The sequence below is a fragment of the Saccopteryx leptura genome, chromosome 11 (genome assembly GCF_036850995.1).
Source record: "Saccopteryx leptura isolate mSacLep1 chromosome 11, mSacLep1_pri_phased_curated, whole genome shotgun sequence".
Taxonomy (NCBI): domain Eukaryota; kingdom Metazoa; phylum Chordata; class Mammalia; order Chiroptera; family Emballonuridae; genus Saccopteryx; species Saccopteryx leptura.
This window is the reverse complement of record NC_089513.1, coordinates 71,567,903-71,592,635: the sequence shown is the minus strand read 5'-3', so window position 1 is coordinate 71,592,635 and position 24,733 is coordinate 71,567,903. Positions and strand designations below refer to the sequence as shown.

The window sequence follows — 24,733 nt, the reverse complement described above, 5'->3', positions numbered from 1 at the left end:
AGGTGCAGAGACCACCCCACCCCCACCCCGAGCCATGCTGACGTCGCAGAGAGGAAGCAGGTCAAGGCCAGACTGCTGAGGTCACTGCAAAACTCTGAAAGAATCTGGGCTTTTATTCCTGCTTTTCCCAAGTGGACGGTGTCCTTTTTCTGTATAGGTATAGAAGAGCCATTCTGACTTTTTTTCATGATACGAATACAAATGGGCCACTTCCCTTTTTTTTTTTTTTTTTTTTTAATTTGAAAGGGGAAAAAAAATCCACTTCTCTAAAATCGTTAGCAATCGTGGACGAGCTACGTGAACTGGAGGCTACAGAACAGGAAAGAGACCTCCCCCGCCCATTACAAAACGAGTTATTTCAATCCTGACTGAGAAATGGCGCCTGGCGGGCAGGTCAACGGCTTCTGCTACAGCTTCAGCTGCGGCAGCTGGCCGGCCGACGGCAGGTCTCCCGAGACCACCGACAGCTGGGCTGTCTGGTGGAGAAAGCACCTCTCAGGGTCTTCGTTTCTGAACGGGACACTCGTGACCCCATTCGAAGGACAGACTCCATATCCGAGTAGTGTTTTTGCATAATTCAAATCGCGAGTGGCCTTTCACAGGCCGTGTGATGGATGGTTCAGAAAGGCGCAGAGGGGACTGCGAGGACGCCATTCACAAACATTAACTAAGGTACACAGAGCGTTTCCGGCCATTCAAGTCAGCGGAACACTGAGCTCTGGACTAAAGCTCCGGACCTGCCCGCCTGCCTTCCCTTACCCACGGAGGAGAAGTCCCTTTCTGTCCTTAACGTGTTCCGCATTCCACAGGCTGCTGCCAGGCACCGAATGGCTTTGGAACAAAATTATTCTCCTACACATCAGTCGTCGTCTTTGTGCACCAAATTTCGTTCTATTTCCCGCTGACACTTCTAACCTCTCTCTAAATGTCACTCTGTCTGCACCCACAATCCTCCCAATTTAGCACCATCCCTAAATTCTATGCAAATTACACTTCCGGCTTGTGATTTTATAACCTGACAGAATTCTCTGTAAGTTCCAGGTTTGAGCTCTGCCCACTCCCACTGTTTCACCCTTTACTTTATTAAAATAAGGTTGTGGGGGTTTTTCTAAGTAAAATAGAAGTTCGTAGAATTTGCACTAAAATAACTATATTAACAAGAACTGAACTATATGGGGTCAGGTTGTTTCCTGACCTCTGTCCTCTATGTAGCATGTTATTTGTATGTTTACACATACACATGCATGTATGTGATCATTTTTCTTAATAAATGCCACTACTTCCATATAATAGTTCCTTCTGGAAATATTAAGCAAGAAGGATGCTTAACCAGGTAGAAATACACCCTAATTAGGTACAGAAATTACTCCTCAGTCTTTTTCTTTTTCCCATCTTTTCCTTCACCTTCCGATAAACCCTGTAAACCCAGGAGACTTGTACTCTATTTAGAAAACCTGTGAATCAAATACTCACCAGTACTTATCGCCACGTTATCGACACCCGTCTTGAGCTCTGTTATCACATTAACAGTGTCTTATTTCCAGTGGCAACAGGGAAATCTCAAGAGAAGAAAATAAGTGGGTATATTAACCCAAGTTCTGTTCATTCCCACAATCAGAGACCTTTTGACTCCCTTCTCTGAGTCAAATCTCCCGGTGAACTGAGTTCTGGCGAGGGAAGTGCTTCTTTCTTTTCTAGCCCCAACTCGAAGACTTTCACTTGCAATCTCCAAATCTGCATGCAACTGAGCCATTTTTCCACCAAAAGTGAAAAGCACTTTCAGATCGTACACTTTTTAAGCAGACTACGCTAGATCATTCTAGAACAGGAGTCGGGAACCTTTTTGGCTGAGAGAGCCATGAACGCCACATATTTTAAAATGTAATTCCGTGAGAGCCATACAACGACCTGTGTACGTTCCTCATTATCCAATAAAAAGTTGGTGTTGTCCCGGAGGACAGCTGTGATTGGCTCCAGCCTCCCGCAACCATGAACACGAGTGGTAGAAAATGAATGGATTGTAAGACATGAGAATGTTTTATATTTTTAACGTTACTATTTTTTTATTAAAGATTTGTCTGCGAGCCAGATGCAGCCATCAAAAGAGCCACACCTGGCTGGCGAGCCATAGGTTCCCGACCCCTGTTCTAGAACTATCTTCTCCCTGAGTGGAGAGCTGTAGGCTATTCCTCAGCAGTAACTACCTTCCGCCAGCCTCGTCCTAGAAGGCAGATACTGTCTCTGGTTTTTCTGGGTCTCTCTTCTTTTCCCCCATCAACTTCACCTTAACTATCTGAATCTGGCTATATTTTAAATATTACTTAGCTATTGTAAGATTAAAAAGATAAAAAGTGAGTTATGAAATTAATAGGGGATAGACTACTACTAGATAGGTAGATAATAGATATTAAAGACTGCCATAAAGGCACTGAATTAATATGTATTTATTAAAAATTATAGGCACTATTCTAAGCATAAATGTGTATGTACACACACACATACACTCACAGTTATTCAATCCTCACAAAAATCCTTGTGGTAGTTAGCCCCATTTTACAGATGAGGAAACTGAGGCAGAGAAAAGTTAAAACTCTTGCCCAAAATCGTACAGCCATTTGGAGCAGGCATGGGGATTCAAACCGAGGCCGCCCGGCTTCATAGTTATTCTAATGACACAGGAAAAAAACTTTTAGGTGATCAGCCACTTCACTGATTTCTGTACATTTCTGAAAAACTTACAGTAAAGGAGAGTAGCATTATTTATACCTTATTAAACAGTAATCCCACCCTGATCACGTGTCCTTCTTGCTCAAAAAATCAATCACATACAGATTTTGCATACCTTTTGCACAACCGTTAAGTTTTACATCTAGCACACACGAATCACACAGAAATGTAAAGCGCTTTATTGTGCATGTGACACTCACAGGAATTTATCCACGATGCCATTTAGCACTGACCCCGGAAAACGGCTTCTGCCTGCAGGGGTGTTGAGTGAGGTGACATCCAACGCGGAACCATTTTCACCTTGAACTCCATGGGAGAAGTGATTCCCTTCCCTGAGCAGGGGCCCCACACCTCCCACAGGGCCACAGAGACACGGAATGCCCAGGAAGCCAGACAGCTGCAGAACCACAAGAGCCATTTCTGCAAAATATTAGTGGGCAGCTTGCCCTCGCAGGCAGAACATACCGGACATAAACCAGGCGGTGAAAAGAAATCAATTGGTAAAGCTCTCCACTTAGAGACGCAGATCTCACTTGAGCACGTCCTTCAGAACCGGCCTTTGGAAAAAGACAAGCATGCGTACAGCCCCCACCCGCCCCCACTCAGGAATGATCCATCCTCTGACAGCATCGGGACCGGCACTGAACCCATGCACCAAATGATTGCATCACAGCCAATGTCACCAATTTGATAAGTAGAATGCTGGGTATAATCTATTTTGTGTATTGCTTTTATTGTTCGGTGTCAATGGAAAAATATGTACAGATTTAAGCTGTTTCCTCATGAATTTGCTCCCCCACAATCTATGTTTACTGTAAATTCCTTTGGTTTGTCAAACATAAAATCTCGTACCGTAAGAAACCTAATCAGAGCCCAAGCCTCATATACTAGGAAGGGGGGCAGTATTGAGTGTGTGTGTGGGAGGCTTCTGTATGGTGCTTGTAATCTTACCTTTAAAAATCCTGGCATTCTCTTATTAGTCAAGGATACAAACTTCAAGAAATGATGTCTATAGGAATGTCAGATTCTATTATCACACCTTCCCAGACCTATAAGCCACCGTGTCATTCTGTAGTAGATACGGAATCTGATGCACTTGCTACTTAGTGTATCATTTAGGCCACATAAGGGACTAAAGAGTCTGACTCTTTTTAGAATTTGATGCCAAACATTGATCAGATCCTCAAAATATCCCTCCCCAGAAAAGGACAGGAAAAGAAATCTACACTGTGCAAAGCGGTAGTCCTCGGCGCTCAGCAGATAGAAGAGGGAGAGAAACAGACTGACCCAACGAAAACCTAAACTCTATGGTACGACCTAACCCAGGAAGCACACAGAGGGCCTTAACACAAAAGAGAGGGAGCGCCGAGGAATCCTGCCCCACAGTGAGAAGCCCCGAGCAACTACTGCTGTCCTGAGACCTCCCACCGGCAGAAGATGTGGACGTCTCTGCTCCTGTTGCCTCGGGAGACACGGTGATAAAGAGATGCCGAGTGAAGACCAACGTCAATAGACGCCCTTGGCTACTTCGCCGACTGAGGAGGACATGTCTTCGCAGAGCTGCCGTTTTCCCCGCGGGACAGCTCGTAAGAACTGGAAACCAGGCCCTGGCCAGTTGGCTCAGTGGTAGAGCGTCGGCCTGGCTTGTAGAAGTCCCGGGTTCGATTCCCGGCCAGGGCACACAGGAGAGGCGCCCATCTGCTTCTCCACCCCTCCCCCTCTCCTTCCTCTCTGTCTCTCTCTTCCCCTCCCGCAGCCGAGGCTCCATTGGAGCAAAGATGGCCCGGGCGCTGGGGATGGCTCCTTGGCCTCTGCCCCAGGCGCTAGAGTGGCTCTGGTCGCTGCAGAGCGACGCCCCGGAGGGGCAGAGCGTCGCCCCCTGGTGGGCAGAGCATTGCCCCCTGGTGGGTGTGCCGGGTGGATCCCGGTCGGGCGCATGCGGGAGTCTGTCTGACTGTCTCTCCCCGTTTCCAGCTTCAGAAAAATACAAAAAAAAAAAAAGAACTGGAAACCAGAGAAAGGAAAGAGAAGCAGGAAAAAAAAAAAACGAGGAGAGGCAGGCAGGCAGGAAAAGCAGGAGGAAAGGGAGCAGGAACAGAAAGCCAGTGGACGCGGGCAGGAAGGGTCTGCCCGCACAGCCACGGGGACCCCGCACTCCCCGCCGCGCCCTGGCGCTTTTATCCTCCTGGACAGCGAGGCACATCACTTGGCCGCCCACAGCACGTCACGTGCATACATCCTGTACTCTGCACAATAACTCAGTGAGTTCAAGCTGTGGTGATTCCTCCGACCTGCTTTATCTGAGCCTCCTGGTGGCACTTCCGCGAGGACTGGCATTCTGAGATGATACCCTTTCCTGCGTGGACCGTGCCAGGAACTGGTCCTCTCCCTTGAGAAGCGAGGGTGAGGATGGCAGACGTTAAGACACTTTATGTGATTTGATTGTTGTCCTTACTTGCTCACACTGTGTCCCACACTGGTCAATAACATTGAAGTCTCAGAACCACTCTGACATCACATTTTAGAAATTATTTTCAGTAAAAGGGGGAAAAAAAGATAAAATGTGAGGAAGCAAACCCTTAACTATATTGAAAATTATTAGGTAGAATGTTTTATTCTTTAGTGACTTTGCATGAAAGCGGTTTTATTCTTGTGCGTAAAGATGTTATAACTTGAAAGAACTGATAAAAATCGCTGACATTATTATGTTTAAAAAGCAAGAAAGAGACTTCACCAGGTGGTGGTACGGTGGATAGAGCATCGGACTAGGACACAGAAGACCCAAGTTCGAAAACCCAAGGTTCACTGGCTTGAGCGCGGGCTCACCGGCTTGAGCACGGGGTCACTGGCTTAAGTGTGGGATCATAGACATGACCCCATGGTCGCTGGCTTGAAGCCCAAAGTCACTGGCTTGAGCAAGGGGTCACTCACTTAGCTGTAGCCCCCCAGTCAAGGCACATATGATAAAGCAATCAATGAACAACTAAGGTGCCACAACAAAGAATTGATGCTTCTCATCTCTCTCCCTTGTCTGTCCCTATCTGTCCCTCTCTCTGACTCTCTCTGTCACCAAAAAAATAAAAAGGCAATAAAGTGGATAAAAACTCAGCACCTGTAATACAAGCTCATTTTATAAAATACAGCCAGTGTGAGCCTGCAAACACATGTAATACACATGCATATGTACACGGGTACATGCACATAAGTGTATGCAATAAATCAATAACGGTTATCGCCGGGTGGTGAGATTTCATCTTATTTCCACATTCTTCATAAATAGACATTACTTTACAGGTAGAAGTAGTCTTCATCTATCTACACCTACAAAAAGTAAAGTTGTTTTGAACTTTGAAAAAATAAATGTGAAAGGAAAATAACATGACAAAATAATACTTGTCATCAGAGCCATCAAGAGGTAGTGGGTTTCCATCACGACCGGTGGCCTTTTGAGAGAAGCGGGGCTCCCCTGCCCTGCACCCCGAGCGAGCGAACCTCCCTTTGTAAGAGCACCTCCACTTAACACATCACTTTATGTTAATAATGTAAAGATGACTTTTCCAAAACAAAGCTCTGGACCTCTAGGGTCCCAGCAGGGCAGCAGGGAAGAGCGAGCAGACTCTTGGCTCATTAGATGTTTTATTGCACTTAAATAACACCAAGACCTCAGCACCCTGGGAGTTAGTGCTGTTGGTATCGGGCAAGCCAGGGGACCCCAAACTTTTTACACAGGAGGCCAGTTCACTGTCCCTCAGACCGTTGGAGGGCCGGACTATAAAAAAAACTATGAACAAATCCCTATGCACACTGCACATATCTTATTTTAAAGTAAAAAAACAAAACGGGAACAAATACAATATTTAAAATAAAGAACAAGTAAATTTAAATCAACAAACTGACCAATATTTCAATGGGAACTATGCTCCTCTCACTGACCACCAATGAAAGAGGTACCCTTCCAGAAGTGCGGTGGGGGCTGGATAAATGGCCTCAGGGGGCCGCATGTGGCCCGCGGGCCGTAGTTTGGGGACCCCTGGGGCAAGCAGTGTGATGGCAACGAGGGAAGCAGGTACCTGGTTCTCTCGGGGCACAAAGAACAGAACGGCTATTCTACCTAGAAGGGCAGGGTCAGAGAAGTCTCCCAGAGGACTTGTTGCAATGCAGTGGCAATGTCCTACCAATGATTTACAAAGTCATCCATTTCTTTTACTAAGCACCCAGAGCACAGCGCAGGGTGTGACGGGCAGTCTCACGGACACATTCGTGTAAAGATCCCAGAGGTGCGCAGACATGGGGGGGGGGGGGGCAGCCATCCAGGCATGTCACTGGCTCCGTGTCATTTTGGAGCACCCGTTGTGTTCTGTGCAAGGTACTGAACGGACCGGGTTCCCTCCTCAAGGGCCATGCAAGCCCACTGGAGGAGAGACACCGGAACAACTCTTACAATACGATTTGGTAAGTGCTATTATAACAGGGAGCACAGCAGCTAAACTACACACGTTCCAGGAAGGTTTCAGAAACTGGAGCCAGGTGTGAGCACCCCAGGACAGGAGAGCTCACTCAGTGGACTTTCCAAGGCAGTAGGACGCCTCGGGGCTGAACCGTGTCCTTTGTGGTGTTTACTTCAACTTACGACTTAGAATCCTTAGACTTTTCTATGAAGCGATATGGTTTCCCTTTTCCAGGCGAGGTATGCGTGGCGTTAGACAGGTGCAGTTCACCTGTCCGAAGCCTAATCAAGTAATGACCAGTGAAGACAGGTTTTGAAAGAGGGTCAGAAGTCTTACCAGCTTCTTTGGCTTTTCCCAGACCAGGGGAGCCAAAAACAGAAGCCTCGCCTTGACCTGTTCGTTGTCTGGTTGAAACCTGACCTCTGAGGGGCTCTCCCTGGTCTTTCAACAACACTTTCTCCATAAAAGGTCTACTTTCGTTCATAGGTTTGTACGTTGTCAGCCCATTGATTATACATCGGACAGGCCTCTGTAACTCACTAAAATTATCTCAACCTCCTCGACTTTTCAGGAAACTCAAACTGTCCCTGGACATGTTATAAAATGAAATGCAACCCTGGATACTTCAGTAATTTGAAATGAACAGGTGTATACGGATAGACACCCGTTGGCCACAAGCCATCGTACTTAGGCAACCCACTGGAAACTCACAGGGGGTGGGGAGTAAGCCTGTGGTACTTTGTAGCCACAACCTTTGCATACACGAGGCACCTGTAAGCCCCTCCCGCAGATACTGCGTGCACACTTGATGTCTGCCCCACATCGTCCTGGGAAGCGGCTGTGCTGATGACTGAAGTGCACTACCTTAGTTGTCTCAGGTCTTCGCTATTAATAGGTAAAGACGAGAATGCTCTCTTCCCTGGGCACAGGTGCACGTCACACCTTATCGTCCAGATGTTGAGGGGACCATACTGTGTCAGACCCCCATGCAATGATCACCACCTCTAAGCCACACCTGACGTGTGGTGTGCTAAAGTAAGCAATGTGACTGACACTGTTTTTCTTTCTTTCTTTTTTTTCTTTTTTTTTCATTTTTCCAAAGCTGGAAATGGGGAGGCAGTCAGACTCCCACATGTGCCCGACCGGGATCCACCCGGCATGCCCACCAGGGGGCGATGCTCTGCCCATCTGGGGCGTCGCTCTGTCGCATCCAGAGCCATTCTAGCACCTGAGGCAGAAGCCACAGAGCCGTCCCCAGCGCCCAGGCCATCTTTGCTCCATTGGAGCCTCAGCTGCGGGAGGGGAAGAGAAAGACAGAGAGGAAGGGGGGGGTGGAGAAGCAAATGGGTGCTTCTCCTGTGTGCCCTGGCCGGGAATCGAACCCGGGACTCCTGCACACCAGGCCGACGCTCTACCGCTGAGCCAACCGGCCAGGGCCGACACTCTGTTTTTCTAAATGGCTCTATAAAAAGATCTCCTAGAATTGCTCCTTTCACCATGCCATGAAGATGACACCAGTGACCAGGGACGGCAACATCACAGCAGGAACTCTGTGACCGCCATGACCTGGCCAGACTTACGTCTTACACACAGCTGTGTATGCTGTGACCATGTGATTATAAACTCCCAGGAAAACAGTCCACAAGTTCTTTACCCTCCCAGTCTTACGTTGTTTGAATACTTCTGGCCTTATGTGCTGTATACAAACACGGTTCTTATAAAGCCATCTGCTTTTATAACAGAGACTCGGAAATCACTGCATGACCCACTTACCCACAAAATGGAATAACTGGCTATAAAATATACGCTGCTAGACTTAGTAAAGACGAGTAGGCTGTAAGTATAAGTCAGACCACCAGGGGAACGTGTGGCTATAGAAACTAGTACGGTGACAAGAGAAAGATAATGTGTGTTGGGCTGGGCACCCTTCCCCATGTCATCAGCCACTATTAGGAGGCGAGTCATTTCCAGTCTCTCTCCCACCACCTACGAGCTATAAGATTATATAGATCTGTGGCTCCCAAGGTATGCACCAAGGTGGCCTGGCACATCACAGCAAACTCCCAGGGACACTGCAGGATATTTCAAATTAAAAAAAAAAAAAATCACAGAAATATTCGTCTGTCAGACACTGCACACACTACTGGTTCATATCAGTGCAAAGTTCCAATGTTAGACCACATGACATTCCTTTCAGTGGCCTGTCGCTGTGAAGCGAGATGTTCGGCGGTTGCTGTAATTAAAGGGCAAATACAGCACATCAATCAAACGCAGAACAGGAAGCGAGGGGGGGGGCGTTATCTTACTCCCAGATCTGAGATGCTCTGTCGCTCCTGCCTGTCAGCACACACCTCCCATCAGTACCTAGTTGTATCTAAGAAAGAAACTGAAAGTGAATTTTGTTTCCTCTCCATGTATGTTTAGTCTTTTTTCCAATCATGGAGTTGTCGAGAGCTGACAACTTAAAAACAGAAATGCCAGGGTTTTTAGATGCACAGATACAGAGAACCTTGTGACAGCTATCAGATGGGAGGGGGGCTAAGGGATTAGGAAGTACAAATTGTCAGTTACAGAACCGTCACAGGGATGTCAAGTACAGCCCAGGGGATAGAGTCAGTAATACTGTAACTATGTATGGTGCCTGGTCAGTACTCACTGTCAATGTTCAATCATGGGGAGGACACCTGAAACTAATATTGTACATCAGCTATAATTTAAAAATTTTAAATATATATATTTTAAATGCTAGGGTTGGTTTTTTTGCTTTGTTGTTGTTGGGGCCTAGGGAGTAAGGTGGGGGGCGGGGTGATCACACACTCACTGCACCGGAAGCAGGAAGTTCGAGAGCCCCGGTTGTCGATGGCTTCCAGCCTTCCACGCCCAAGGCCAGGAGGCTGAAGCAAGCCTGGTCTCCAGAGGTTTCACCTCGTTTCCTGAGCCAAGCTGCTAATGTGACTCATCGACAGGCCATCTGTGACTGAAGGCACAAGATAGCCTTACATTATCGGCGTGACAGATGGAAACGTAACTGTCACCATGTACACGTACTTCCCCCACTCACGTCAGCTTCGCTCATGTTCCAGCCTGTGCTTGTCTAAACAGGACAACCGCACAATGTCTGCTTCACATTCAGGAAGAGTTAAGGCACGTCGATTTGGGGTAGCGTCCCTTTTTCTGCCCCTGCACCCCTGTCACACACAGAAGGACTGCTGAGATAATCATCCAATGTAGGGCTTTCTCGATGAAATTCCCCTGTGGTGTGCATTTACTCCGTAAGTAGACGGTTATGATTTTCTCTGTACATTTTAGAAAACCCTGAGGTCCTACATGTCCAAACCTTCAGATAATCTATATAAAGGTAAGCCAAATATTTATGCCATGAAGCCAAATACAGTGTGTCCGTAAAGTCATGGTGTACTTTTGACCGGTCACAGGAAAACAACAAAAGATGATAGAAATGTGAAATCTGCACCAAATAAAAGGAAAACCCTCCCAGTTTCTGTAGGAGGATGTGGCAGCATGTGCGCATGCGTAGATGATGATGTAACACCGTGTATACAGCGGAGCAGCCCACGGCCATGCCAGTCGAGATGTGGATGGTACAGAGGAAAGTTCAGTGTGTTCTGTGGCTCACTAAATTCGAATCCGTGACCAAAATGCAACATGAATGTCGGCGCATTTATAACGAAGTGCCACCACATAGGAATAACATTACTCGGTGGGATAAGCAGTTGAAGGAAACCAACAGTTTGAAACCCCGTTCTGGTAGGCCATCAGTCAGTGACGAGTCTGTAGAGGCTATACGGGATAGCTACCTAAGGAGCCCTAAAAAATCTGTGCGTGAGCCCACATCGAACTGCACCGAATAGGTATGAAACTGGGAGAGTTTTCCTTTTATTTGGTACAGATTTCACATTTCTATCGTCTTTTGTTGCTTTCCTGTGACCGGTCAAAAGTGCACCATGACTTTATGGACACACTGTATAATATCACCTGCCATGAGTTTACAAATCTTACACATAGTTGGCCAGCAGGATACCAATGAAATTGTAACTTAAAAAAATAATAATAACTTTACTGACATATTTGTGGGATCTCCTAAAATAGGGCAACTTGCTTATGCCTTAGCCACACTGGTGTCTGCTGTAGCAAAGAGAGACAGGACGCATTCGCGGTGTCCCAGCCACGGACACAAGAGTCACGGAGCTCAGAGACAAACCCAGTGGCTGACACACACAGCTGGACCGTCAACCAGCCACAGGGTCAGGGCTGACACGAGGTTGTCCACCAGGGTGGAGCTGTTCAGCGACGAGGCAGAGACCAAGACCCGTCCCTCCTTCTCAACAAGGCCAGCCGACATACAAAAAGGAAAGAAAAATCAAAGTTAGGATGTGCAAGTGTGCTGCTGAGCAAAAAAGAAAAGGCGGAACATTTGATCTTTAAAATATCTGACTGGGCCCTGGCCGGTTGGCTCAGTGGTAGAGCGTCGGCCTGGCGTGCAGAAGTCATGGGTTCGATTCCCGGCCAGGGCACACAGGAGAAGCGCCCATCTGCTTCTCCACCCCTCCCCCTCTCCTTCCTCTCTGTCTCTCTCTTCCCCTCCCGCAGCCGAGGCTCCACTGGAGCAAAGATGGCCTGGGCGCTGGGGATGGCTCCTTGGCCTCTGCCCCAGGTGCTAGAGTGGCTCTGGTTGCGACAGAGCGACGCCCTGGAGGGGCAGAGCATTGCCCCCTGGTGAGCAGAGCATCGCCCCCTGGTGGGCATGCCGGGTGGATCCCGGTCGGGCGCATGCGGGAGTCTGTCTGTCTATCCCCGTTTCCAACTTCAGAAAAATATTTCAAAAAAAAAAAAAAGAAAAGAAAATATCTGACCGAACAGCGGGTGAGGACACGCACCTTCAAATTTTCGGAAGAAAAGCAATGTCTCCGAAAGGACCCGGATGGCAGGGAACACCGGCCGGTGCACAGAAGGTCTGGCCAGAGCGGCCCAGATCGTCTGGGAAGTGGTGGCTGTCGAGCATCCACCACTGTGGACGTGAGAAGCAGACACCGCTGTGGCCAGAGATGTGTGCCTGAGACGCCACAGCCTATCTTAGGTCAGCCCTCTCTCATACACCGCGAAGACTGCCAACCCCAAACCAGGGCCATCACAGTTGCTAAACTCCCTTCTGCACATAGGTGACCACTGGCATCTGCTACCCTATCTTGATATGTATTTTTTCTTTCCAGATATGGCCTTGGTGTATCTCTACCTAGAATGAAAGTCGCTCTTGAACAACAACGCTCCCCAGCGCCTACCAAGGGCCTTACCCACAGCAGGCCCGTAACTGTTCGCCGAGGATGCTCCGAAAGACCTCGGGCTGTTAAAACCAACATTCCAGCAGAGCGTCGCCCCTGGTGGGCGTGCCGGGTGGATCCCGGTCGGGCGCATGCGGGAGTCTGTCTGACTGTCTCTCCCCATTTCCAGCTTCAGAAAAATACAAAAAAAAAAAAAAACCCTAACATTCCAGAACACTTTTCATAAGTGAAACTTGCCACTTCGCACTCAGCTTGCAATCCACTGAGCCAATATACGCACCACGAGGACGCGGAAAATCCGCTGCTCACACAAATGAGGGGCATTCTGCAGCTTCCTATCCATTGTGAAACATCCCCTCATTTTGGTGAGCACTGTGCTTTAAAAATGCGTATGGATAAAGTGCACTGGTTTCTCAGCTGGTTCGATTTTATTGATTTTTATGAAGTCACTTAATCATTCGTATTTCATTTCAGGTAATCAAGTTTTGCTGCTGGCTCAAAAACTGCTTTCTAAGATAGAAAAATCTTGACTCTTCTGAATAACATTAAGCCATTTCTTTAAAAATAGAAGGAAGGACTGCCTTCTAATAAGAAAATGTTCAAGATTCCTGTGATCGTCTAAAACCTAATAAATGCATTCAAAGTCGAGCACTGCCACCCATGTAAGCGCTAGACCAGGCGTCCCCAAACTAAGGCCCGCGGGCCACATGTGGCCCCCTGAGGCCATTTATCCGGCCCCCCCACTGCACTTCCGGAAGGGACACCTCTTTCATTGGTGGTCAGTGAGAGGAGCACTGTATGTGGCGGCCCTCCAACAGTCTGAGGGACAGTGAACTGGCCCCCTGTGTAAAAAGTTTGGGGACCCCTGCCAGCTAGACAGAAACCAGTGGTGCAGAGTTGCTTCAAACACAAGTGCAGAGTTTCCGGAAGACAAGCGTGCCTCTGGGGTACTGAGATGACCAGAGGATCAGTCCCGTGTCATAAAAGGAAACCTCCCAGATCGTAAGTTGCCCCCCCCCGTTTCTGATTACCCGACGTCTCAACACCACTGACGGGGTGCTCATGCCTAAGGCGTGCACGGAAGATCCCCAGAAAGGCCGGGACGGGACCTTCCGGCAACCCCTGCCCATCTCAGCCACTTCCCGAAATGCGGAGGGCCTGTGACTGTGGCCAGAAGCCACGACTAAGCCGAGGTTCTCAATCACAGGCGGCTTCTGGAGGCCAGCAGCACGTGTCCCATGTCGAAGTGAGCCCTACAATGGGGAAGTCTCGTCAATGAGTGAGGCCACGTCCACGTATGTAGCACCTGGCTCAGGACCCTTAGTGGATTTCTTTTGTTTGCTTGTTTTTAATGACCCAGGGAGGGAGGGAGGAAGGGAGGGAAGGATGGAGGAAGGGAGGGAAGTGGTGGATGTAGAGCAGAAGCTGTGAGAAGCAGACACCGGTGTGCCCAGAGATGTGTGCCTGAGACACCCAGCCTATCTCAGGTCAGCCCTCTCTCATACACCACGACGCGTGCCAACCCCAAACCAGTGGGAGGGAGGGAGGGAGGGAGGGAAGGTTTTACCTGTGCCAGGTGAGGCCATACAGAAGGACCCCTTTAGGGAGCTTAGTGAACCCCTCTCTTTCTTATACTCAGGATGAGTGAGAGGAAGTTCCACAGACGCCTTCACTTCCTGGATTTGGTTATTCAACCCCCCACTGTCAGCCGAGATCTCCTATGGGGGCCTGTCCACCTTCGTCACTGTGGCCAAGGGATCCGTGTCTCCCATCAGCACCCCTCACTCGGGCACGCGCCTGGGTCGAGCAGGGTCTTGCCCACAAATGAGAGAATGCTGACAGAGTGTTCTGAGCCCACAGAGGTGGACACAATGGCGCGACGGCCATCAAGGACCTCTTTCAAGGTTCCTATCGACATTGGGGTCTCCCCCGCCCCAAGATCAGCCACCTTGATCTTTCCTCCTCTTGATTTTCCGCAAAAGGCTTCATTTGCTCCTGATGTCTAGTGAATTCCTCCTCCATGAGAAGGCAGACAGTCTTTAGTGCTAACGTCGGTCACTTCAACCGGCACAGCCTGTGTGACGTGTCACAGTGGCAGTTGGCTGGTGGCATCTGGTCCCTCTGTTTTCTTCTTCTTTTTCCCCATGCTCATTGGTGTGGGAGGTTCATATCTCTTGTCCTTGTCCTTGTCATCCTTCCTGCCACCTCCAGGACCATGACTACCACTCTGACTTAGACCTATCTTGATTCGGCTGCTGCTGGAAGTCTAAGCTTCAGTATTCTTTAAGAATGTCATGGTGTGACTTTTCTCCTTACCTGAAGTACCGTCTCCTCCATCGCTTAAACCAGGGGTCCCCAAACTACGGCCCGCGGGCCACATGCGGCCCCCTGAAGCCATTTATCCGGCCCCCGCCGCACTTCTGGAAGGGGCACCTCTTTCATTGGTGGTCAGTGAGAAAAGCATAGTTCCCACTGAAATACTGGTCAGTTTGTTAATTTAAATGTACTTGTTCTTTATTTTAAATATTGTATTTGTTCCCGTCTTGTTTTTTTACTTTAAAATAAGATATGTGCAGTGTGCATAGGGATTTGTTCATAGTTTTTTTATAGTCCGGCCCTCCAACGGTCTGAGGGACAGTGAACTGGCCCCTGTGTACAAAGTTTGGGGACCCCTGGCTTAAACAATATTCTTGTCCTCTCCCAGCACCCAAATTAGCAAATAGCAGCCGTGGTCGGCATCAACACCCTCTCATCACACACGGGTTTCAGGACCGTGTCATCTAACCAAAGTCCTGAGTGAGGTACAGACACCAATGCAGTTCTCAGGGAGCCCAGGAAATTCCCAGGTAGAAAATACCGGTATTCATGCTCTATAATTAACATTTGTAAGGCACTTTTGTGAATTCAGACTTCACATGTAATTCATAAAACAGAATGCTCTCATCATCACCCAACCAGATGGAGAATCCCACACCAGAGCTGCTACTCCAAGAGGTCCTGTCCATCTCAATCTTTTGGGGGCAGAAAGGGAACAATCCTGGACCCATTTCCCTTGTCTAGAACAGGCAGGACAGGGACCCCCCGCCCCCAGTGAATGCAGAGAGTGCCAAGACAAATCAGAAATCACATCTATAACTACTGAGTTGGCATTTATGGAGGGCTAGCCACATGCTTTATGTCGGATTCCCTAAGTAGACATTCACTGTAGAGAAAGATACTATTGTCCCCATTTTACAGATAAGGGAACTAAAGCTTCCGAGCACTAAACATCCAGCCCAAGGTCACGCTGCTTTAAGAATGGTGCTGGCCCTGGCCAGTTGGCTCAGTGGTAGAGCGTTGGCCTGGCGTGCAGAAGTCCCGGGTTCGATTCCCGGCCAGGGCACACAGGAGAAGCGCCCATCTGCTTCTCCCCCCCCTCCCCCTCTCCTTCCTCTCTGTCTCTCTCTTCCCCTCCCGAAGCCAAGGCTTCATTAGAGCAAAGTTGGCCCGGGCACTGGGGATGGCTCTGGATGCAACAGAGTGATGCCCCAGATGGGCAGAGCATCGCCCCCTGGTGGGCATGCCAGGTGGATCCCGGTTGGGCGCATGCGGGAGTCTGTCTGACTGCCTCCCCGTTTCCAGCTTCGGAAAAATGCAAAAAAAACCCAAAAAGAACAGTGCTGAGACCTGAAACTGTGTGATCTGATTTCATGTAGTTTCATTATTGTTGTTGCTTTAAACATAGCACCAAGGCTGTACCATTGCAGAACATAATCCTTAACCCCACAGCACTCTTCCAGTTAATTTTGCTCTTACCCACCACACCATGCTCCCTACCTCCACCCTTGAAATACTCTGTGGGCCACGCTGTTAGGGACCTCGGACACGATGCCCCAGGCCGATGAGCTCTTCACAGGCCCACAGACAATATCTGAGGCTCCAAAAAATAAAGCGAGGTGTCTTAAAATTATTTTTTAAAACTTCCAAGCTGAAGTTGATAAGTATCTACCTTAAACGGCATCAGGGTCACAGGATGTAACAACAGTTGCTCAATTCGGCATTCACGAAGGTTTAATTCTGTTTGAAAACAATCTGAGTGAAACTCCTCTTACTCTCAAAGAATCCTCAAATAGCCATAGTTATTAATTATGAAGTGATAACCAACTGTGAATTAAGTGAGCTACTCGTCGCCAAATAATCTCAAAAGCAAAACTGTTTTTAAAATCCTTGATATGGCCCTGGCCGGTTGGCTCAGTGGTAGAGCGTCGGCCTGGCGTGCGGGGGACCCGGGTTTGATTCCCGGCCAGGGCACACAGGAGAAGCGCCCATCTGCTTCTCCACCCTTCCCCCTCTCCTTCCTCTCTGTCTCTCTCTTCCCCTCCCACAGCCAAGGCTCCATTGGAGCAAAGATGGCCTGGGCGCTGGGGATGGCTCCTTGGCCTCTGCCCCAGGCGCTAGAGTGGCTCTGGTCGCGGCAGAGCTACGCCCCGGAGGGGCAGAGCATCGCCCCTGGTGGGCATGCCAGGTGGATCCCGGTCGGGCGCATGCGAGAGTCTGTCTGACTGTCTCTCCCGGTTTCCAGCTTCAGAAAAATACAAAAAATAAATAAATAAATAAATAAAAATAAAATAAAATCCTTGATATTTTTATAAGAAAACGATATGGAACGTGAAGCGCTGGTGGGTGCTCATGCGGATGACACGACATGGAGTTGAACCTCCAGAAGCCAAAGGGCCCAGCTCTTTACCCCGGGGATTCTTCTGTCTCCATGACAACTTTCTGGCAAAGTTAATCACCATCACACCTGTCCTCTCAAGCTTCTTCCCAGTGGCTGGCAGACTGGAAACCACATTTCCCAGGCTCCACGTCGGCAGGATTTGGGTGTGGGCTTCATTGATGAGAGACACTCAGGTTAAGCAAGAAGGCTGAAAAGAAGATGCCGTAGTCCAGTGGTCCCCAACCTTTTTTTGGGCCACGGACTGGTTTAATGTCAGAAAATATTTTCATGGACCGGCCTTTAGGGTGGGATGGATAAATGTATCACGTGACTGAGACAAGCATCAAGAGTGAGTCTTAGACGGATGTAACAGAGGGAATCTGGTCATTTTTTTAAAAATAAAATATCGCTCAGACTTAAATATAAATAAAATGGAAATAATGTAAGTTATTTATTCTTTCTCCACGGACCAGTACCAAATGGCCCATGGACCAGTACCGGTTCGTGGCCCGGGGATTGGGGACCACTACCGTAGTCCATCCCAACAGTGGCAGACAGAAGTGGGGACAAATGTCAGACTGATATTGGCGTGGCTGCAAGTGGCAGGCTTGGCAATCAATCACTCTGGGGAGGCAGGTCTCTGAGCTCCCAGGTGGCAGCTTCCTGTGATTCCAGCTCTTCCTGGTTTCCTAACAGGAACGTATTATTTCTTTCCAATATTCACTCCCTGAGTCACTCCCTATGTTAAACCTCTTCCTGCGAAAATACATACAGTGGTGTCTGTTTTCCTGTTTTACGCAGAAAGGAAACAACGGTAATCTCCAGCAGCCGAGATCATAAACAACTTTATTCTTAATGTTCTGGCTTTTTAAAATAAACAGACCGGGTTTCAGGTAGGTACTTGAAATATCTGGGTGGGGGAGGAGCCCTTTGTAAAGTAGTATAAGACCGTCTAACCACTATGCGATACTCCTGAAACTAGCACAGAAATATCGAATGTCAACTGTAATGCAAAAATTTAAAAATAAATAAATAATAAATATCCCGCATTTATAGTGGGGTTCAACCAGGAAGGGTCTTGGGTTTCTTTTTTTTTGTTTTGTTATAAACAGTTATACTTTAACTTAACACTTTTGTCCCTCTTCACACCTTTGCATGCATTAAATTGGACGTACTTTTCTTACACAATGTTATAACCCCGTTTTCCTATTTTCCATGTTAAAGGGAAAAGACAGAAGAGAAAACAGAGTTCGACGGAGCTGTGACACCGGATACAGAAGGAGTCAGACCAAAAGGTTTGTGTGTAATCTGCACCATCCCCCTTCTCCACCCAAAACAATACTCTGAAAGTACTTCTTGTAGGGAGGAACTTCCCTACACACCTCAGCAAAATAAATATATACTTGCCATGGCAAGTTATATTTTGTATAAATCACTCCAGCCATTTGTGAAGTTTAAATTATACACGGTATAGTAACAGCATGATCGGTTTACACCTGACAGATGATGACTAGCATGAGCAGGACAATCACATTGTAAGGCAGAAAAATGTCGAATCCCTACGCCATATACCTGAAACTAACATAACCAGCGTATACCAACTCTGCTGAAACTTTAAAAAAATTTAAAGACATTGGGAAAAAGCTTTGCCAGATTGATATCCCTACAAATGGCTGAAAAAAAATTAATTTGCTATCTAATTGTTTTTCAAATATAAACTGTAATTGAAAACTTAAACTCAAATAACTGCTTTCAGACTAATTCATACATAACAATTATTTTAGGACCTTTTCCTTGAGCAGCACCTTAAAATTTCTGCATTCAAAGGTTATCCTATCCTATTCACTTTGCTTTTCAAGTCTCAGCAAACAGAGCCTGTCCAAGAACACTGGACACAGAGACAACTTCCTCCCAAGTGATTAAAAGCAGCAAGGGAGCAGTTAAGTAACGTGTCCCAGCCTCTCTGAGCCACTCCGAAGGCAGCGGTCGTTTCAATAAAACATTACTGTCAGAGTATTTACATCGATAGACTTGACAAGAGCAGTCGGTTCATAACTCCATTAACAGACTTTAGACACAATAAAAATTAAATGATGGTGAGCAGAGACTAGGGAGAAAAAATGATCACAATTATTCAGAATTTAATATTTCCATTATCAAATATAAATTACATAATCTGTTAGACCCGTTGTAATCCAATTGCTATAAATTACTGGCAAACCCCACATCCATCAAATATAGTATGGTATAGACTCTATTAAAAATTTTATTTAAGGCCCTGGCTGGTTGGCTCAGCGGTAGAGCGTTGGCCTGGCGTGCGGGGAACCCGGGTTCGATTCCCGGCCAGGGCACATAGGAGAAGCGCCCATTTGCTTCTCCACCCCCCTCCCTCCTTCCTCTCTGTCTCTCTCTTCCCCTCCCGCAGCCAAGGCTCCATTGGAGCAAAGATGGCCCGGGCGCTGGGGATGGCTCCTTGGCCTCTGCCCCAGGCGCTGGAGTGGCTCTGGTTGTGGCAGAGCGACGCCCCAGAGGGGCAGAGCATTGCCCCCTGGTGGGCAGAGCATCGCCCCTGGTGGGCGTGCCGGGTGGATCCCGGTTGGGCGCATGCGGGAGTCTGTCTGACTGTCCCCATTTCCAGCTTCAGAAAAATACAAAAAAAAAAAAAATTTTTTATTTAAAATGTGGAGAATTTCCTGAAAAGTTGTGGTGTGAAATCTTTTTTTTTTTTTTTTGAGGTATTACAGGGAAGGCGAATGGCAACTGCCGTTGTCATGGTGACCGAGCTGTCACGGTCTCTCCAGGCCGCTCTCACATGTAGTTGGAGGTCCCCAGCCTCAGCCCTCGGAAGCGCGCTGGGAGTCTCACTTCTATCGCTGCTTTAAGCACACAGATGACCAAAACTCTGCAATTGTAGGACGTAATGTTAATCTTACAGAACTCTTCCTGGCTGTTCACGAACACTTCTTTAAAAGTCACAAAATGCAAAAGGTGTACCCGGTCGCTTGGTCACGTATAGAGTTGTTCTCTGATTGTGATATCTTCCCACATGGGAGGGTGGGCAAATCTTTATAATCAGTGAAAAAAAAAATACTCATACATTATCTATTCCATGACAGCCTCTTCTTCCAAACGTCAAGTGGGATCGGCTTGACATTCCAAACCCACTGAGAATTACAGGATGGACCCAGAAGGTGTTACGCCAAGTGAACTAATCAGACAGAGGAAGACAGATCCCAGGGTATTTCACTGCTGTGTGGACTCTATAAAGGAACAAAACACACAAAGAAAACAGATTCACAGACACAGAGAACAAGCCGAGGGTTGTCAAATGGAAGGGAGCTGGGGGGCTGGGTGGAAGGGGGGGGCAGGGATTGAGAAGGACAGACGGGCAGTTAGAAAACCATCCAGGGATGTAAAGCACAGCACAGGGAATACAGTCACTAATAGTGTAATAACCAATGTAAGGTGCCAGGTGGGTACTAGACTTCCTGGAGGAATCACTTCTTAAGTTATATAAATGTCTAATCACTACGCTGTACACCTGAAACTAATATAATATTGAATATCAATATTAATGGGAAAATAAAAATAAATAAATCACGTTGACACCCCCCCCAAAAAAAAAGAAAATAAAGCCACTAAGAACAAGCAAGCATAAATCAAGGCCAAATAATAAAACCCACAGTTAATACAATTATCATGCTGATGACATTCACTGAGCAATTCCTCCGTGCAGGTGCTATGCTAAACCCATTACGTGGAGTCTTCCTTGATGCCCCATGACGAAAGCGGGATAATCCCCACCTACAGACGAGGAAATGACCCTGTGGGCTGGGGTGGAACGCCCGAGATGGCGGAGCTACGGAGTGACATCCGTGGAATATAGAGCGAGCCAGGCCTGTCTATCTCCAAAGTCTTACCAACACCCGACCTAAATCTCTCCAAACACGGTTAAGAAAAAAAAAAAGAAGCAAAAATAAACATCTTCCCTGGGTCATCAGCCATCACAACGTTTACGGGGATGTCAGTTACAAAGCCGGCCCTCTCCTGGGTGCTGAGGAAGGTGACCCACATACGCTTCATTCCAAGGAGGAAGCTTTCAGACCACCCTTTAGAATTTCCTAAGTCAGTCTACCCAAAATGGTATAGGCGATGTTTCCTCTAAGCCACACGATGAGAGAAGCCCCAGATGAGCTCCGTGGCAGTGACGGCTGTCGGCTGACGGACGTTCAGGGAAAATCAGACGTACTTTTAAGTCATTGAAGGTCACAGTACTGACCCTGACTCCAGAAAAAAAAAAAAAAAAGGTTATACTCAATCTAGTAGACTGTCTCCAATCACAATAAAACTTAACATATGCAATATGCATAATATAAGGTTTACATCTCAAATATGATATTTTAACATGTCAGCTTGTAAAGAGTAGGCTTGACCACGTGAACCTCAGGCAGAACCGGACCCCTCACCACCACCGGACAAGTACATTACTCAGTTGCTTGTCGCCCTAAAAACAAAGCAGACCTCCTCTCTCCCCGGCTGTTATTAGGACAATGGCAGCACGCAAAAGTACAATTTCATCCTAAGCGTTACAGCTAGAGGTTTCTGAGAGATTTTTTTTTTCTGATTATACACAAAGAGGCATAAAATAGAAAATAAGTGAGTGGTGATCTGCCTAACATTAACACCTCTCTGTAAGTTATATCCTTAGCTTGTCTTCTCTGTCCTGTGAGTTTTACGTGAAACACAAGTTCAACCTAAGTACCTTGCAGACAAAGAAAGGGGGGTCAACACAAGGGGGAAAGTCAAGGTCACGGTGGATCACCCACAGACAAGTTTTTAACAGCCTAACATCGCCGCGCCTCCTGGGGACGCCTCCGTGGGCCGAGCAGGGTCCGAAGCTACTGGAGCCGTGGTGGTGACCTCTCTCAAGACTGGCCTGAATCATTTCCAAGTCCTCAAAACAGCTACAAGAAGTAAATGAGACGCAAATCCAATCATTTAAAGGTGCATCTGGTTTCCCTGTTAGTACTCTGAAGAGAGGATGTCCCCGTGTGTGAGTCAGGAACAAGAGGCCACCAACGAGACGGCGAGTGCAGTTTCTCAAAAAGTGATGCTGTTAGGGGCCCAGTGAGAATGGACCACCCACAGACTGGCCAGTGAGAACGAAGTGGGCTCTATTCTAGTCAGCCAACCGAGAAAATCACGTCAGGGAGGAAATAAAATAAAACCTTGCATCGGCCCGAGTTTAAACACTGTTGGCCACAAATTTAGCACGGGTCCTTGGACAGGTCCCTTAGATGGCCCTTGGATTCCTGTTGCTCACTTTCATTGTCTAGAAACAAATGCTATCAAGTTATCGCAAACAGCACTAGTTTGGACAAAACTATGTAGCAAATTCAAGTGTCCTGCTACAGTAACGAGACAAAGTGGCCGGACCAGGACTAAACAAGTGGGAGTTTACAGGACAGGAAGTACCACGTATTTTTTTTGTTGGGTTATGTTTTTTTTTTAATAATTTTCCTGTGAAGAATGACAGCTTTGTGAAGTTTGGGGAACGTACTGAAAACATACCTGAAACTGTCATCCCCCCCAAAGAAAACAAAAAAAAAACCAAGGGTTTCACAGAAACATTTTGACACAGAAATGACAACCTCGAGCAAAGACTTAAGATTTCTAAAGAGAATGTGTCGATTAAAAATAAATATTGCTTTTGTTTTCTGATTCTTGGTAAGCAACCTTAGAGTTTTTAAATGCATAAGAAAATACCACCCCAAGGGCATAATAAGGAATATTTGCATCACTGTTTTTTGTGGGGTTTTTTGATCCCAACAACCCTACACCGGGAACTTAAGGGCTTATCCCTGGTTTTTCAACAGGTCTTGGACAATAAAATCCCGAGAAGGTTAAAAGGCGTGTGTTGAGAAGGACAGGCCCCCAGGACTCTGACCAGCGGGGAGAACCGTGCGATGCGCCCACCCGAGGGCCCGCTTCCCATCACATCTTTCTGGAAGTTCCACCTCCGCTCTCATCTCTCCCTGGTCTGACCTCTCACATCACTAACATCAAGACCACAGACCACAGGTCTAATCTTTTTTTCTTATTCTGTTAAAATCTTATCTTCCCCAAATATTCACAGCTCTGCCAGGAGCAGGGAGGAGAAGTCTAACTACAGACCTACCGTATTTCCCCATGGATAAGACGCATCCTTTTTTCCCCCCCAAAAAAAAATTTGGGGTCTAAAAACTGGGTGCGTCTTCTACAGTGGTTGTGGCACTTCAGATGCCATAGATGGAACTGAGGACGAGGCAATATATGAAGACAGTGATTCGTCATCAGACACAGATGAGGACAGGCTAATGGATGGGAGTTCTGACAGTAATAAGGCGTTGTATGAATGTTACAATGAATAAAACTCGAGTTCAATAACTTCATGTAATACTTTTTTTTTTCCAAATTTCAGGCCCCAAAAGTAAGGTGTGTCTTTTTTTTTTTTTTTTTTTTTTTTTTTGCATTTTTCCGAAGCTGGAAATGGGGAGATGGGAAGGCAGTCAGACAGACTCCCACATGCGCCGACCGGGATCCACCCAGCACGCCCACCAGGGGGCAATGCTCTGCCCATCTGGGGCGTCGCTCTGTTGCATCCAGAGCCATTCTAGCGCCTGAGGCAGAGGCCATGGAGCCATCCTCAGCACCCGGGCCATCTTTGCTCCAAAGGAGCCTTGGCTGCAGGAGGGGAAGAGAGAGACAGAGAGAAAGGAGAGGGGGAGGGGTGGAGAAGCAGATGGGCGCCCCTCCTGTGTGCCCTGGCCGGGAATCGAACCCGGGACTCCTGCATACCAGGCCGACGCTCTAACACTGAGCCAACCTGCCAGGGCCTAAGGTGTGTCTTATACACGGGGAAATACAGTAAATCGCTACCATAGGGTTCAGCCCAAAGCACCAAGTACACAGTAGGCAACTGCAAACTTGCAAACTTGGGTGACCGTCAGGAATCAGGGGTCCTAAGCAAACTGCTCTGTGGAAAGATGGTCTCCCCTACTCACCCTCCTAAGTTGAACTTAGACACCCCAGCCACACTCCTCGTAGCACCAAAGCCACCGGGTGCAGCGGCGTTCGGACTAAGAGTCAAGTCAGTGGCCCTGCCGCATTCTTGTTTACTTCTCTCCCGAGCTCAGACGAAGCCTGCAATCTCATGTTTACAGAGCTCCAAGCTAACCTCTTATGACTTCCTCTCGTGAAGGTTTATTTTAAAAACTATAAATAGATAACATCCCGTCAAGAACACAAGCAGAAGACAGTCCTCTCTGCACCGCGTCCATACTGGCTACAGAAATCCATGCCTACTTTTAACGTCTTAAAATTTTGATCATTTAGGCCCTGGCCAGTTGGCTCAGTGGTAGAGCGTCGGCCTGGCGTGCAGGAGTCCTGGGTTCGATTCCCGGCCAGGGCACACAGGAGAAGCGCCCATCTGCTTCTCCACCCCCCCCCCTCCTCTCTGTCTCTCTCTTCCCCTCCCGCAGCCAAGGCTCCATTGGAGCAAAGATGGCCCGGACGCTGGGGATGGC

At 47.6% G+C, this 24,733-nt stretch overlaps 1 protein-coding gene and 1 pseudogene across 1 annotated transcript in view; both read right to left on the bottom strand.

The window, feature by feature from the left end:
- The window catches only part of VAV3 (vav guanine nucleotide exchange factor 3), a 315,966-nt gene that overhangs the window by 246,872 nt on the left and 44,361 nt on the right, over positions 1 to 24,733 (bottom strand). The gene's annotated exons all lie outside the window — the stretch shown is intronic.
- LOC136383655 (small nucleolar RNA SNORA44) lies at positions 19,905 to 20,023 on the bottom strand (annotated as a pseudogene).